Consider the following 11,534-nt stretch of genomic DNA (forward strand, 5'->3'; position numbering starts at 1 on the left):
GATCGTATAGCAATGCTTTGCATACGGCATATATTTACCTCCCTGACCTAAGGATCTAGGATCATTTGTTATCCATTAAGCTCGTTTTAGTGAGGCGTTGCCATGAGTTTGGAATCTTCTGCGAAACTTGTTTTATCTTAAAATGGGTAAATTAATTTCGATGCTCACAATTAATGATTGCTGACTTACGCTTAACAACGTCAGCAGGCTTACATTCTAATTCCACTTACGCTTTTATTTTAATGCCAGTTTTCGTATATTTTCTGTAATCTATATCAGTCGACCTTGGGCTTTATATTGGATCCACTGGACGATCGCCTAGGTAGCGTGCATTCTCCCAGGTCTATGCGTCCAAGAAAAAAAAAACGACATGCTTTCATATTCTGCTTTTTCTCCATTGTACTACTATGTACTGCACTATGCACATACAAAATAAATTTTGCAAATATTAACCTTCCTTTTTAAAACTCCGCCCTCATGCCGTCGTTGCCTCTCTTAGTCTTCTTTCAAATTTGTCTTGTAAAGACGGGAAGCGCTTTGATGTGCCAACTATGGACTAAAAAGCTTTTACTCTGTGAAGCTGTCAATTGAAATGAAAGCTTCCCAAGTCGGATAAAAAAAGCTTTTTGACGAAATTTTCAATCTCCTTGCAAACCGGGTTTTCCTACTCATACCCGTACTCCTTCTTCAACATCTGTCAATGTGAAATCGATCGATTTAAAAAGCAACAATAAATAATTTCTTGTGGTTACTCATCCGTTTTTGGAAGACCGAAACGAAAAACAATTGATGAAGAATGTCAGCTTAACTTTTCTACATACGTGATGGAAAATATACATATTTTATATGAAGGCATCGCACATTTCTTCGGTACATATACTTATAAATTTCACTTTAGGGTCACCTGTATGCCACCTTAGTTATCCTTTTGTCTAAAAGGTAAAATGCCAGGCGACTGTAAATGCAAAACAACATTTGCCGTTCTATGAACCGACAACTAAACGTCTATAATCTTTTTTAGCGAGTATAGGCTTTCGTTTGCATTGACTGAACTGCAAACCCTTTCATGGCCATGTTGAGAATTTTAGATTGCTTTTCTACTTTCTCCTTCCTAATACCGCACGTACCGAACATGTAAATGTTTATGCAACTATGTATGTATGGATTTCCACAAATCTTTATGCGTTCCGCAGCATGCTTGCATCGCTTGGGTCAAAAATTTTCCGCTCAACGTACGCGTTCAACAACATGTGCTTGTCATGCTTATACTAATTTCATGAGGCTGTATAGTGCATGCATCATTAATAGCATGTAAATATTAATTTTTTTTTAAATTTTTACTTCCAGCTTCTTTTAATATTTTTATCATGTGCTTTGGTTCAACAAAACATCAACAGGTGAGTTTTACTTGAGATGTTTATGAATTTGTATGAAAATTTCGCAAAAGGCCTAAAAAAAGGACTGATTCATAACACAAAATCTGACATGTCCCGATTAAAACTTTAAAACTTTAACATACACCTTTTTCTTTGTCTATCCTTATTTTCATTTTTTCGTAATTTGGGCGTTTTTTTATTTCGAAAATAAAAAACTTGGCATCAATTCGAACTACCAATGTACAATTCTATATAACTATCCGGACTACGTCGAAATGTTTGTAGATTTTAGAGTGACATGGAGACATCTATATAGACTTCCAGGCAATAAAGAGAAGGCTATGTGTAAGAGAAGCGGGAGAAACGGTATTTTTTTAGAAAACGCTAATTTTGAAATGCTCCGAAATGTTAGCCCGCAGCGTTACGGTACATTGAAAAGTTGGATTGATTTACAATTGCACGCAAAGTTTTACGACCTACTTTAATTTCATCTTAGCTACATATTGACGGAGAAATTTACAAACAAAAATATATTTCTGACTTCATCTATATGTGACTTGTATAAAAACATTATTTAAATTAAGTAGGAAATGAATCAAATAGTGTGTTAAGGACAGACATACAGACTATTGGTTGCTTCAAGCCACTTATGAACCGAAATGTACAAATGTTCATGTATCGAACAGGTAGTTACGAAGCGAAAAACTAAGACACCCTTGACAAAAATATTTTAAATATCTACAAAGGAAAGAGCAAATAATAAATCAATTAAAATAAAGCAAACATCATCGTTACAATAACGAAACAAAACAAAACAAAAGAAAACAAAACTAAAATCAAAATAAACGCAGATAAGAAAGATTACAGCAAAATGACTAATGCATACGTATGCATGCATGCATGCATGCATGAATGAGAATGTAAACAGCTCATGGAAAACGCGCATGTGCCCAAAATGTCAAATGCTTTCGCAAATAAAGCGAACAACAGCTGGTGCATAAACAGCGCATGAAGTTTAACTGCATATGCTGCTTAGGAGTCTCCAAGCTTTAAAAATGAACCGATAAGGCTGGTGTAACCAGCTCTCCTTTCATCGTCTGCAAACGTGCCTCAAATATGCCCATAATTGATATTTTAATAATTTAGAAGAATCAGTGGTTTTCCTACTCTTTTTTAATGGTTAAAGGGTTAATCGTTCGATTACTAACAAAGGCAGTAACAGAAGTTTGCATTTTCAATTAGCCAATAAGTCAATAGTATCGCTTCTGTCGAACGTAAAACCCAATAAATAAACATTAGACTCTCATGTGCAAATAAATAAATTTCATTTTAATTATTAACAACAAAATATAAAAAAGTAAGGCAAACAATGAACATTAAACTTTATTGCCAGTTCATGCTGTTTAGCACTTTTTAAGCTTTACTCATATTCGTAAAACGTAACAATAAATCTAACTGATGTGACGTTAAACTTAGTGTAAATATTCCAGCAGATTATTTATTAGACAACGCCTTTATGGGCTGATGTTGATTGATTTTGACACTCAGTATAACAAACGTTTTTATCGCTAAAGAAAACAAGCATTATGTTATAATAGGGTGCGTGTGTGAAGTTCATCGTCACAAACGCAGTAACAATTCATAGTTCGTTCTCCGTTCTATTACCTTTACTACAATATTCATAGAATGCAATAAAACAAGATACATTTTTCATTTTCGCAAAACTCCAACGAAAGAAAGCAAATGTTCGCGATCGCTTAAATGGAAATAGAATGCTGCAGATTGGCGCAGGTGTACCTAACTTAGATCCACAGATCAAGTTTCACAACGAATGAAATTCGCTCACAAACATGCAAAGTTGAAGCACTTTACAAGGTGTGGCATATATCGGTCTAGAATTTTGCTCACATTATTTTAAAGTTCACAATGCGACGAATACTGTTTTTCTAATGGGGGTTTTTTTCAAGTAGTTCGTAGCGTGTAAACACATGTGGAAAAAGAAAAGACAACAAGAGATTTTGAGAAAAAACACTTTGTCGTTACAATTAAAAAACTATTAGTTTACTCAAAACAAAATCGTTCATATATTTTTCTTGGTTATTGAGGAAACGTGTTGCCACAAGCACATATTTCTAGGCTAGACTGTATTCATTTGCAGTGTCGGCCTGTTTACTTCAACATATGAGGACTCAAGCATGGACGGAGAGTATGTTGGGTAGTAGAATATACAGTGAAATTAAATAGACAACGTGCTCTTCGAAATTAGGAGAAAGTAGAAGGTCAGTCTCAGGCACAAACTGTCCGAAAGCAAGTTTGAAAAGTCGCCGCCTTCGTTCTTGAACAGGACAAATTTTTCGTGTAGACCTAGGGTATGCCTTTCGCCTTTCGCCTTTCGCCTTCTAGCTGAGTTTGCTGCAGTAATCATTTTGCATTTATTGCAAGTTTGACTTTACAGTCAAGTCATATGAGCGGACAGGATAGCATACCCTACTTGAATGTGTCGCTACGCTACTGATCTGCATGAACATAATGCAATATTGCAAACCCAGCAGAAACGGGATTTGTAGCCACAATAATAAAATGTCAATGTTTAATTATTTCCCTAATTTGCATTGCAAGCGAAATTGTTCCGAAAGAAATCTCAAAGAGAATGCTTAAGTCATCATCGCCAGATTATTAATAGAAAAGCGCAGTTAAGAATATTGAATACAAAACTTAATTTTATTGCTATTATAAAAGAGCTTTATTCGCTTGATAAGCAAGAACAAGCCATAAAGAATGTTTATAAAAAGCAGTTCATTAACATTAGCATACAGTAATTACTTCAATATTATCATTTCATAAAAAGGGCATTGTTGGTTAAGCAGTGTCACCAAATTATCGAGATATTAAATTTTTTCAATGCCCTAAGGAATTCAAGAATTCAAAAAGTTGATTAATTAAAAGATGAGAATGAGGTGAGCTTACAGATAATGACAAGAGTAGATCGGAATGACAAATGTCTTAGCGAAAGCTAGTCTTGCATTAAAAAAAAATAATCTAACATGGTCTGACTGCGAGTCCTAATTTCTTTTCTTTTTCGGAGGATAGTTGCTGCACGCTATGCAGATATATTTACATATATGGGTCTTATACATGTATATGAGAAAAATTCAAGTCAGATAAATTATAGGATGCGAAAAAGGTGTAATCTGATTACTGGAACATCACACGATCGAAATAATCTGTTAGGTTTTTTGAAATAATGGGTAAAGTTTAAAATATCAAAGTGCCGAACAAGACGCTCTGCAGTGGTGTAAAATTTCGACTTGAATTGTTTTGTCTCTAACCAGCGCGCAAGCTGCTCAAATGTCAGCATGTTAAGGATTTTCATAAACAGAGAATAGCGAGTAGAGTTAAGCGGGATTGAGAGCGAGAGAGAGAGAGCGCGCACTAGAGAATTTTGACAATACACTTTTATAAACAAAAAGAGAGTGAGACTGGGATTAAGAATACGTCTGCCTATTGAAGAAGGGTGTGAGTTTCATTTATGTATTCACTGTAAACTTTTTATTTTCATAGAAGTAGATAAGAAACTATCAGTGCTTCACTGGATTACATATTATAATATTTGTAAGGTTTTTTTCAAAAAAGGAAAAAGTTATATAAAATGAATTTCATGAATTTATTCATCATAGATTGTTAACGAAATTTTTACAATTGCAGTCGAATAATGATAACATTAGTAACGGTAAAAGTAGATTTTCCAAATATTTACCTTTAGAAAAATTTTACATTAATTGCACTGCATGCATGTCATATCAGTAATTATGACTGCGCAATTGTAAACAATTAAAACTGTTGGCTTGCAAACTTTCAACTTTCAACTTTCAAACGGTGAAATTGATTTTTGATAACCATCAACTTCTTAGCATTTTCCCAGCTAAATACACAATACCGATATAGGTTTCAATTTTCAACTTTTCCTTAGGACTGATTAATTTTTAAGTTGTAATGTAATTATCAAATTTTTTATCAATTCTTCATTTATTTATTTGCCTCATGAATTTCACCTCTTTTTCTGAATTTTTATTTTTTCATTCTCTTTCCATTTCTTTTCTTTTTTCAATTTAAAAGTTTTGTTTTTGTTTTAAAACTATGCCTCGGTGGGGAGACAACTACATACGTAAAAAAAAAACGGGAGCCAAAAATTGATTATAACGCGCGCACACACGCACACACACATACACACACATACACAAATACATGTACTTTCTCTGGTTTAGGAACACTATCCATTAGAAAGCTCTTAATCAACGTTTTGATTTTATTTACTAAAATTCTGGTCTCTCTCGTCTCGATGAGGATTTGGAGAGATAGACCGAATTAAAGAAGAACTTGTATAGGATTCACAATTATTAGCATTACGTTCCGCGTAAAGGAAAATGCAAAATATATTTTATATTCGTGACCAACAAAAAAATAATAGAAAAAAAAATGTTCAATTTCAAAGAGATCATATTAATATTAACAAAAATATAACAAACAAACACATACACATATATATATATATATATTTATATATCTATATATATATACATATAGATAGATAGATAGATATATATATACATATATAATAAATGCATATACGAATTACTACCGGGACACGAAAGCAGTTCACTACTGCTAGCGAGCAAGTGTCGATAACAACTAAAACAACTGCTTGTACCTCCATTGCACGCTTGTGTGCTTGGTCAAAAAGTGCCTGCTCGTTTCGCTGACATACTAACATACCTATAAAACTACCTACAGATTTGTTCAGTTAGCTGACGAGTAACGATGATGATGATGATGCCCTGTGCAGTGATGTTATTTTAGCTTATAACAAGATACAAATTATGCTATACCTGGCTTAGGTCGCCAGTCATTCAACATAGTACATCTTAAATATCTTATAGGCAATGCGTATTTGGTTTTCTGTACGACTTGGCAGCACTTTATACATTTTTGTTGAAACCCGCCAATAAGCGGACACATTTCGGCTTATTCAAACATGTATGTTCGACTATATTAACTGAAACTTGACTGTTTTTTTCCTTTGAATCGGAGAATATGGTGTATCTGCTTGCCGCTGACGACGCACTAATGGACCTACTTAGCTGATTTAACAATTTCAATTTTTCTAAAGTGGTAAGAAATATTGAAAACTGGGCAATGTTTCAAAACGATAATCCTTACCTTATTTATTCGGACAGACAACAACCACAGATGGTAGTTAGATAGATCAATTTCACTATTAACGGTGGTCAACACGATGCTTGTACTTCATAGCTATGAAGACTGCCGATTTCTATATTATACGTAAATTTAATACACCACCCTGATGGGTACAACCATAGCCATACATTCACTAAGCATATACAAGATTCTACTTTTGTTATTATACGCTTTCGGTTGGGTCAATATTTTCATTTTGTTATAATATCTCTCGCCTCCGCCGCACATCCAACCACCTCAATAGCTCTTTGCGAGTTTCCCGTTTGTTTTTTTCTTTTGTATGTTTGTTATTATTTTTTAACTCGATTTCCAGTTTACTCATCTCCTACATTTTCCTCTCTCTTGTTCGTCTCTCTTACTCAGCTTAAAGCTCATCCTAAAAGAATTGCAAGAATTGCTTTGTGTGTGCTTTGTGTTCTATTGCATTCAATTCGAGAGCGCTGCTTCCTTGCATTCTTCAATACGCTCGTGTAAATACTCTCTGCTTTTTTGGTTTTCCGCTCGTTATCCGCATATGTTATTGTTTTAATTCATTAAATGCATGATGTCTTGTTGACTTTTCAAAACGGCTCTCACTTTCCCATTTAATGTGAAAGTGATGGGATTCTTTTAAAAGCGCAGAAGAAGCATTTCGTTACCGCGTAAATATTTGCGAAGCTATGAACTTTTTGCTAAAAGCACTCCTTCTCGTTTACTGACAGTTACACTTGTCGCTTGAATTCAATCTCAATTGTTACGGTCACAAGCTTTTTGTGTAAGCGTTTGGAAGATGTTTACGCTTTGCTTTGACTTTTATACGCACTACTACATAATATTAGAAGTTTTAAAATAAAAATTTTTTTTTTAAAAATTTGGACACAGCCTGAGATTTTCTTAAATAAAAGGATATACACGTATGGATAGAAGAAGCGAAATGAATATTATAGTTTCGATCAGCTCAATATATATTATAGAAGGCGGATCACACTTACTTTCATCGCCATTATTGTCTTTACATCCCGAAAATAATTAATTATGTGGTACCTTTCACATAGAGGAGACATATTTTCATTAAAAGACAAATGTCTGTCTGTTATACGTGCTAGAAGAATTTCCTCTTTCCGTATATATATTCTTTCCATTATTGTATATATATATATATATATATAATAAGAAGGATTTGAATCGACTGCACCTACTGTAAAAATATTCATTAAGGCAAAGTCGTAGATGTGATGCAAGACATGAAAAGCAAAGCTGGCCGTATAATAATCATATTAATCACATAACCGTAAACTATTAACCGTAAAAATTTATGAAAGCTTTTAAATTTTCATATAAAAATTTAATTATTGCAATTATGAAACTTTTCATGCCTTGAATACAGGAAAAACACTCTAAGATATAAAACACATATAACTGTCAAATGAAATATATGCAAATATATGTACGGACGTACATGCATTAACAGATAAGTGGGTCTAGGTCGATGCCGTACATTGACAGCCGCTACCCCGCAAATATCCGCTTGCTCCTCTTCTACAAAGCATTAGCAATTTTATTAATCATTATTTCAATTTCCGACAAAGCAATAAATTTTCTACCAACTCTGCAAATAGTTGTTGCGTGGACGCAATGTGCACTCACCGTAAAAATAAAATATTATACAAGTAAGTGATGGTTGTTTTTTTTTTTACATTTTGTAAAGTATTTTCCAAAACGCATTTACTAAATTTAAGTGCAAGCAAAAAATGAAAATGCGCTTATTTTGTTTTTGCGAATTTGTGCCAAACGTTTATTAAATTATGCAAAGAAAAGTGATAAAATGAAATAAAAATTAAAAAAAATAAATCAAAGCATCAATTATTTTTGGTCGGGGACCGACATTTTACATTTTACCTAGCGATCTAATCTAATTTCAGTGCCAATGATGAATAAGAAAAATATTTGTTTTCATTCGTCTAAAAACATAAACAATAATTGACTTGGGGCAAATCTTTTAACGTTTACCACCAGAGGCGTATCCAATTTTTTGAGGGATTAGAAATGGGATTAAAATCCAAAACCTACGAATGCTCCAAAAGGCATATCCTGTTAGCTCTTTTAAATTTTAACTCCACGCTAAAATTTCTAAGGATCTGAAGAAGAGCGCCAATCGATTTCAATAAAATGTGAACAAATACACGCACATGTATATGATCATTGCTAAGAAATTACCCGTTACTCCGTAAAATAACGAAGTTGCCATCGTCTTGTTGTTGTGGAATCGATGCAAATGGTCATGCAGGAAAGGCCATGCAAACTAGCCGATATATCGTATATCTCTCTCAAAAATCATAGCCTCCGCTGCTCCTCAGGTTTTTTCCGTCTTGTTTCACGGACCTTGACATTTCCTTGCTTGTCGGCTGAAGCAGCATTCGGGTTAATAAAGGGGCAATGTGAAGAGTACTTTTCCCGCAGAGAGGATTTTATGGAAAATTTACTTATCACCTTAAGCGGTAAACCTTCAGGTTTCGAACCAAACAAACGTATTTCGAGAACATTAACGATAACGTCTATATTATTTTTGATCGATCCGTGAACGCAATTCCATATCATTTTCAATTTTTATACCACTTTTAAGTATAAACTGCATTTATTCTGAAAGGAGCTAGAAAATGGAAATGATTACCTCCGTCTGTTTATATCAGTTGTCTAATCCAACCGAAGAATATCGATCTAAATCGAGCTACAAAGAACTCAGGAATCACACATATCTTTACCATAGCGTTCTTGTAGTTTGGTTGCTTCGCGTGTGCTTAGCGCGTTCCGTTTTTGTGAAATTTAGACTGGTATGTTGACCGCATACATATATTGCATATGGCTTCGTATTTACGTACAAGCAATGTTAGATAAATTGTTTGATTCTTAAATATTAATTGGAAGTAACACGAGAAACACTGTTGATAAGGTCAATACAGGTATACGAGTTGCAACACTTCCTCAGTATGTTTACCCTTGTAGCGTAAACGAGCATAGTTCCTCCGCTTCTAAATTTATTTCAATTGAATTTAGGAAAATTTATTTATACAAGAAGAAAGAAATGAGTGATGAATGGCAACAGATTTGCTCGAGGTAAAGTCTTTTCTTACCATTACTTATTGTTAGTCTTTAGTTTTAATGCGATCACATTGTTATAATGATGGTGTGACTTACAGTACTTACACGGTAACGTCTGTGCATTTGGTAAGAAGTAACATGTACTGAAGTCTCAGCTCATTCGGAAACTAACTAACGAGACGTGCAAATGATGATACATACGTTACATTGACACAGCTAACAACGTAAGCAATGCTAGAAGTTTTCCACGATTCAACATCAGACGATAGAACGCCAGATAGGCGAGCAGACATATGGAAAAGACTAAAGGTAGATCAATTCGTAGTCTCATGCTCATGATCCGTAGTCATCTACAATGTTACAAATAGATGGGGAAATATAACGCACTTCTTTCCATGATGATCTATATAAAAAAAATAAATAAATAAAAAAAAGAGTTGAGCAAGAAACCACTCTAGATGCACTTATGTGTACATAGATTGGCATGTGCGGAAGTACATGCATGTATGCGTGCGTACACTGATGTTTATTGCACTTAAAGAAAATTTTTAACAAAATTTACATCTTTTTATCAATTGCCGAAGAATGGAAATAACAAACTCTGCCATTGCCTGCCTTTGTCATGGCACGCATAGCATGAACAAACAAGTTTGCATATTTAATAAATTAAGGGCGAATATATTTCGAGATGAATAGACGCTACCCAATGCTTCTTAAATAGTTTATGTTCTTCTAGGTTTCAACTCTGAATATTTACTATTTATAAAGATTTATTTCATCTTTTCAAGGAGAAGACGATTCTCTATCGAGGTGATGCGAACCCGGAAATGTAGAAAAGCAGTAGAAGTAGGATAAAAATTAATCCATTTATTAAGCTAAGGCAATGTGTGGCAAACTTGCTCCCGGAATTACGCACTTATTCAAATTGAAAAGTAAATCCAAGTGGCACTCACTCTTTTCAAGCTGCGTCTAACAGAATTAAAAAACTGGCTTTCATTTACCGCATGCTATGCAATGAACCATGAACGGTAGAAACCAATGCTTCTTCATTTTTCTAAATGTAGAGAACAAGCAATTTTTACTTTTGTATACATTTAATAGCAAACGGAAGTACTTAATTTCAAAACAGCGCTTTTCATAGTCAACTCCATAAAATGAAGGTATATTAACCTCCTTATTTGGTTTGCAGTATTTTAAAAGTTGATAAAAAAAAAAAAAATAGAAGACAAAGCTCGTATACGACCGGCTTGATTCCTAAGCAATATTTACAAAGGTGGCTAAGTGTTCAAAACTATGTCTAACAAATCGAAAACTTTAAATTGCTTTCGTTAGTATCTCATAAGGGATAGGCGTTAGCTATCTAATGTTTCGGCTTAAAAATTATTAAAGCTTTAAAAAAACGTTTCATATGAAATCTACTATGACCTGCTTGATAACCTTATAACTGAAAACAGACAGCGAATTTTTATTTGCTTTCCGTTCGTAAGCGGTTTCCCAGACAACATTCAACCTTTCTTATTTCTTATTATTGCCTTTCTTCAGCAAATAATGCCACTTTCCCTTGCCATGACATGTCTTCATTGTTTCCTATTGCTGACTGCTGCTTCATATTCTAATCGCAAACACTAAGTACCATCGACTGCTATGGAACAGAGTAAGCGTGCTCCCCGCACTCTCTGTTCTAAGACTTGGACAGGCGCACTGAATGGCCCAGCCTACGGAAGACTGATTATGTTTAAATTCAGGTGCCACTTTAGATATATAAAATATAATTTATTCGTAGACCCATCCGAAATGTATTTATAAAGCACATCAGACTAAAGA

The 11,534-nt window shown here is 34.1% G+C and overlaps 1 protein-coding gene across 6 annotated transcripts in view; it reads right to left on the reverse strand.

The window, feature by feature from the left end:
* The window catches only part of LOC119634457 (extracellular serine/threonine protein CG31145), a 41,730-nt gene extending 36,331 nt beyond the window's left edge, over positions 1 to 5,399 (reverse strand). For all 6 annotated transcript variants that reach the window (XM_038028672.1, XM_038028671.1, XM_038028668.1 and 3 more), the window contains exon 1: positions 5,134 to 5,399. The gene's annotated coding sequence lies outside the window, so the exon portion shown is untranslated. The remainder of the gene's footprint in view (positions 1 to 5,133) is intronic.
* Positions 5,400 to 11,534: the final 6,135 nt, after the last annotated feature.

The sequence above is a fragment of the Glossina fuscipes genome, unplaced genomic scaffold, assembly GCF_014805625.2.
Source record: "Glossina fuscipes isolate IAEA_lab_2018 unplaced genomic scaffold, Yale_Gfus_2 3, whole genome shotgun sequence".
NCBI classification, from domain to species: domain Eukaryota; kingdom Metazoa; phylum Arthropoda; class Insecta; order Diptera; family Glossinidae; genus Glossina; species Glossina fuscipes.